The 5813-nt window shown below is 39.9% G+C and overlaps 1 long non-coding RNA gene across 1 annotated transcript in view; it reads right to left on the reverse strand.

The window, feature by feature from the left end:
• The window catches only part of LOC104998201, a 26206-nt gene extending 20838 nt beyond the window's left edge, over nucleotides 1–5368 (reverse strand). The window contains exons 1-2 of the long non-coding RNA XR_826421.1: nucleotides 5289–5368; nucleotides 3365–3440 (exon numbers count right to left, since the gene is read on the reverse strand). This is a non-coding gene — a long non-coding RNA (uncharacterized LOC104998201). The remainder of the gene's footprint in view (nucleotides 1–3364; nucleotides 3441–5288) is intronic.
• Between the last annotated feature and the right edge of the window lie 445 nt (nucleotides 5369–5813).

Raw genomic sequence — 5813 nt, forward strand, 5'->3', positions numbered from 1 at the left:
TATGTTTTTTTATTTTATTTTGTTTTTAAACTTTACAATATTGTATTAGTTTTGCCAAATATCGAAATGAATCCACCACAGGTATACCTGTGTTCCCCATCCTGAACCCTCCTCCCTCCTCCCTCCCCATACCCTCCCTCTGGGTCGTCCCAGTGCACCAGCCCCAAGCATCCAGCATCGTGCATCGAACCTGGACTGGCGACTCATTTCATACATGATATTATACATGTTTCAATGCCATTCTCCCAAATCTCCCCACCCTCTCCCTCTCCCACAGAGTCCATAAGACTGATCTATACATCAGTGTCTCTTTTGCTGTCTTGTACACAGTATGCATATGTTTTTTAACTTCATTTTTCCCTCTTAAACATTATATACATTTGCCTCACCATTTTAATAGGTTTCTAAGTAGTTGAGTAAATGAACATATGTAATTAACTTAACCAATCCCCTATTGTGGATACCTGGATGGTTTCCAATACTAATACACTTTTAATACTTGTTTCAAACATTGAAAGTGACATTGGTTTTTCAAGTTGCAAATGGTAGTTCATAAATTTTGCAGTAAATATAACACAAAATGAAAGTGTAAAAAGTAAAACTGAACATCTCAGGGTCACCCTACATGGTTGGGAGGGTTGTGCACTGCACAAGGGCACCACAGCTAATAGAAGTCCAATCATATTGCAGACAGTGAAGGGTTTTCTATTTATTACAACAATTTTCTATCAGATGGCTATATATTATAAGAATATCCTGACAGATGGAAATAAAGCATCTTGAGTAAAGGGCATCTTTCTCCAATGGACAGCATCTCTGGTTTTCCCCAAACTCATGTCTCCCTCTTACATTGCTCAATCAGTACTATCTTGTGAAAATTTTCGCAGTCAATTGATATAGTTCTGTCATTCTTTTTAATGGGTGATTAATATCTCTTATCACGGAGAAGGCAATGGCACCCCACTCCAGTACTCTTGCCTGGAGAATCCCATGGATGGAGGAGCCTGGTAGGCTGCAGTCCATGCTAAAGGTCGGACATGACTGACCGACTTCACTTTCACTTTTCCCTTTCATGCATTGGAGAAGGAAATGGCAACCCACTCCAGCGTTCTTGCCTGGAGAATCCCAGGGACGGGGGACCCTGGTGGGCTGCCGTCTATGGCGTCGCACAGAGTCGGACATGACTGAAGTGACTTAGTAGTAATATCTCTTATACAACTTAGATGATACAGTTGAAAGGCATAATGGGCTAGAGTAGCTCCTGATAATTGATATTTCAAACAACCACATATATGAAATCATCAGAATTTTAATTTTTGCCATACAAGTTGGTTGGCTATTTCTGTACTTGATTCCTATTCCTAACAGAAAGAGATATTGTGGCTTCCTAAAATACTTTTTAAACCCTCCAAGAAAGACTAAATTGTATTTAAGATTGTTGTAATATTGAGTACTCTTTCCATGTTCTTTGAAACATTCATTTATTGGTTATATGTGATGCTTCTTTATCATAGTCAATTAAACACCATCTTCATACAGGGCTTTACAGCTTCCAGAACAATTTCCCATAATTTTGGTATTTGATCTTTGAAACTGAGATATTGTGAAGCAGGAGGTGTTAGTCTCTCAATTTTCCTGTCGAGGAAGTAGTTGCTTAGGAAGGGCAGATGTCTTGCTCAAGACCCTGAGGTCTTAAAGATTTAAAGTCAGGGTGGGTACTCAGTTAATGGTCTGTACAAGGCCCCATTGCTCTCGAAAGTAAGATTAATTAGAATCCACCACTTTTTGCTCGCTACAGTTAAAGTTTTTTGCCCTGCTTCGGGTACCATATAACATATCAGTACAGCTTTGGGGTCAGTGTTCTTTCCTTTGTAAGAATGGTCCCTTTGTTGCGCATTTCCCTGGATACATTTTTCACTTTCTTCCGCCAGTTTTCTCAGATGCTGTAGGAACACATTTGTTCCCACTTTTCACCCCAGGCAACAAATCTCCTTCCCTAACACACACACACACACACACACACACACACACACACACACGCACACACGGAAAGGCTAAATGAGTCTACCTATGACATTAGCTATTAAAATGCAACCTAGTGGCAAGATAGACTCTTGTTAGCATTCATCAAAAATGTACCTTGCTTCTTCAGATCTTTCCATTGTGTATCTTTTGTTTAGATCAAGTTTATAGTTACAGTGCTCCATAGCTATGAGCACGCTACAGTTTAAAGAAAATAAAATTTTCTTCGCTAACATTTAAAATTAATTCCCTATTGTTGGATTGGGTGGACACATCTTTATTAAAGAAGCTACAGGATTTCTGTTTCCTGGGGTAAGAAGGGGGAATGCATAGAATCAAACCATTTCTTTAAGATGGTTTTTTCAGGTCACGTTATTTTGCACACATCTCAAAGATAACACCACCACCAAACAGCAAAGCATTCCTCCTTTTACATGAAATAATGAACAGCTGGATTGCTTTGTCAGGAGCTGGTAGGTTAAGTAACAGCGCTTATTTACGTTTTAGCATGACAAGCAAAAAAACTAATTAACTGGTGAGACCATATGCAGTGGACCATGGCAGTCTGCGAGGATTAATGAATTAATTAGTCATTTCCATCCATTACAGTTTTATTCTTTTCCTTGGAAACGCGTGGACTATTTATTTCAGTCTTTAAAATTTCCAGAGCAGGGGTGTTCATTCAGCTTTCTGAATGGTTGAATAGAACAATAAGATTGTGTAACCACTGGGACGAGTCTGTGCCTCCGACAAGGGGATAATGTAGCTATAGAAAGCTCTTTTCATCTTTTAGCAAGGGCCCATTATTCCTATGTATCTCTCTTCTATGCTTTATGAAAAGGTTTGTACAGTAAATAATGACTGACTATGTAGTAGTTCTTTCTTCTTTTGCCAAGCTCTTTTTAGCTTTGGCAGCAATTTTGTTTTCCCTGTCATCATCTAATGTCTATTTATTTTACATTGCTACAAAGCCAGTGAAATTCCCTTATAAATCCCAGGTCATGAAGATGAAGCAGCAACCCGATTCCTTTTATTAAATGTCTCCAGTGTCCTCTGCTTTTTCTAATTAGGTTCAAAGTGGTCAGTGGCTTGAAAAGACTCTGGGCAGGAATCGAATCTGTTTGAACAATGCATTCCTAGAGGCCGTGCATATTAGATGTTTGGATTTAATTAGAAGACAGGTATCAAAAGTCAGATACTCTCTGGAGGCACTGGGGTCATCATCACTAGGTCCTCTTCCTACCCAGGCTATTCGACCAAATTCTCCCCCTCCCTCCTGTCGCCCCTCCCACACACGCATACAATAGGCATTAGGTATTCAGAGCCTGGGGCTGTTACTCACCACTGGTTTTCCAGAACTGAAGTTTTCTTCTGTCAGCACTGCCACAGCATGAAGGTGAGAACAAGAAACTCTGAAACTGAAGGGGAAAGATAAAAGGAAAAGTGCGCAGAAGAAAAGAGAGGCTCTTTAACTGCTCTGTCAACCCAATTTTTCTCCCTGCTCAGCCGCAGGCGTGTTCTGAAGATGGATGGGCATAGGTACAGCTGGTACCAGAGAACAGCTGTGATTTCCATCTGGGTACCATTTAGTAGCAGATAGATTTTTTCAGGCCAAAGTCTTCTCCAATTGTTGCGGTTAGAGAGGGAAAGTGAGAGGCCTGTTGTGTTTTCTTCCACTTCAGATGCTCTTGTTCCAAACCCTTGCCTCTCCCTGTGTTGGCACGTTATCAAAGAGAGAGGAATTATGATTGTGGGTGAATGGGTGGGGGAGTTAGCTGATGAGAGCTGGTGGAGCTCAGACACAAAGCATCTCATGGAACACATTAAATATTAGATCTATCCAACACATACTTCTCATAGTGTCTGTCATTACCTTCCTTCCAAACTATGGGGCCATCAGGCAAGATGGTGCTCCTCTGAGGAGTGATGTCAACGTTTATGTCTGCACAGTGCTAAAACAACGGGTTGAAATGTGAAAAATTCAATATGTTGACGACAGCTCTGGTTCAGTTGTGCTGGGAAACCAGTTTGAATCATTACTTTTTACCTCTAGGATAGAACTGACCTGAGATGCCAGGGAAACCACCTCAGCCAATAGAATTCTTCCAGAAGAAATACTTTTTTAAAAAATCTGCATATCTGAAAAGGTTTTCTGAAGTGGATTATTTGATAAAAATGTCTTCAAAATCCAGTTTGCTAATATATTTTTTTAATTGGAGGATAATTGCTTTACCATGTTGTGTTGGCTTCTGCCATACAACAAAGTGATAACCACATATATCAGCCCTATACATATATGCTGCTAAGTCGCTTCAGTCGTGTCCGACTCTGTGCGGCACCTCAGACGGCAGCCCACCAGGCTGTGCCGCCCCTGGGATTCTCCAGGCAAGAACACTGGAGTGGGTTGCCATTTTCTTCTCCAGTGCATGAAAGTGAAAAGTGAAAGTGAAGTCGCTCAGTCGTGTCCGACTCTTCGCGACCCCATGGACTGCAGCCTACCAGGCTCCTCCGTCCATGGGATTTTCCAGGCAAGAGTACTGGAGTGGGGTGCCATTGCCTTCTCCATATATATACACATATATATGTATATGTATATATATATATATATATATATCCCCTCCTTCTTGAGCCTCCCTCCAGCCCCTCCTCTTTGCTAATATTTTAAAAATTGAACATTGATGTTGTTCAACTAGCTGTATCAGTGCGGCACGGACACTAATTGAATTAAATTATTATTTTGAATACTCTGTTCTGTATATTCTGTTGTTCTCAACTCTTCCACTCGTGTCAGGGGCATCTACAAGAATCAAACTAGAGGCTGTTTTAATGCTTTTAGAAGATTTGGGGGGCTGAAAGCTGGTGATTTTTCATGGCATGAGTGCTTCTTTTCAAGGAGGCGGCACCTATAGCATGCTCCTGGGTCCCAGTTCTTTTATATTATTCAGATTTGAGACCAGAGATGTTTCATAAGCACTCACAAGGATTAGCAAACGTGACCCAGGGAGAGATTGCAATATCTTTTCTGGCAAACCAAGATTCTTTTTTTCTTGCCAACGCGGATGTCTTCCAAGGTTGGCCCCAGCTCTTTAGCTCTCCTAATGTACTCAAGGTCAATGTTTCTCTCCCTGAGGAGAAACCATTGCTGAGAGGCATGGTCAAAGTTGATTTTATTTTGTGTTTTAGTTTATTGCCCTTTTAGCTTCCAAAGCCCAGAGTAAGTTTAAAAACATGTTGCTAAATATGATGAAAGCATACTTGATTCTCACCTTGGGTTTCAAAGGACGAATTCAATGGATGGGATGAGGTGTGTGAGGTCCATACATATGGATCATCTGGAGCACTACTGCCCAATGGAAATAAATAAAATAAATAAATAAATAAAATGTCATTTTACATTGTTTTTAGTAGCCATGCTAAAGCAGTAAAAAGAAACTTGTATAATTAATTTTAATTTATTTAACTTAATATACTAAAAATAATAGCATTTGGACAAGTCATTACCATAAAAATTATTGATGAGATATTTTATCTTCTTTTCTCAATGTTCTAAATCTTCAAAATCTAGTGTATTTTACCTTTACAGAGTATCTGAACTTCAAATTGCCATGCTTCAAGTGTTGTATAGCCCTGTGAGGTTAATGATTGCTGTGTTGGACAGAGAGTGGATTTGAAAGAAATTGATAAAGAGGATAAAGAGGGAACTGGTGTATATTGCACATTTCTATATGTAAGACACTGTGGTAGCAATGAATATACCTCATGGCTAGCCTGAGAGGTGACAATTATTTTCA

Source organism: Bison bison, unplaced genomic scaffold (genome assembly GCF_000754665.1).
Source record: "Bison bison bison isolate TAMUID 2011002044 unplaced genomic scaffold, Bison_UMD1.0 scf7180017864325, whole genome shotgun sequence".
Taxonomy (NCBI): domain Eukaryota; kingdom Metazoa; phylum Chordata; class Mammalia; order Artiodactyla; family Bovidae; genus Bison; species Bison bison.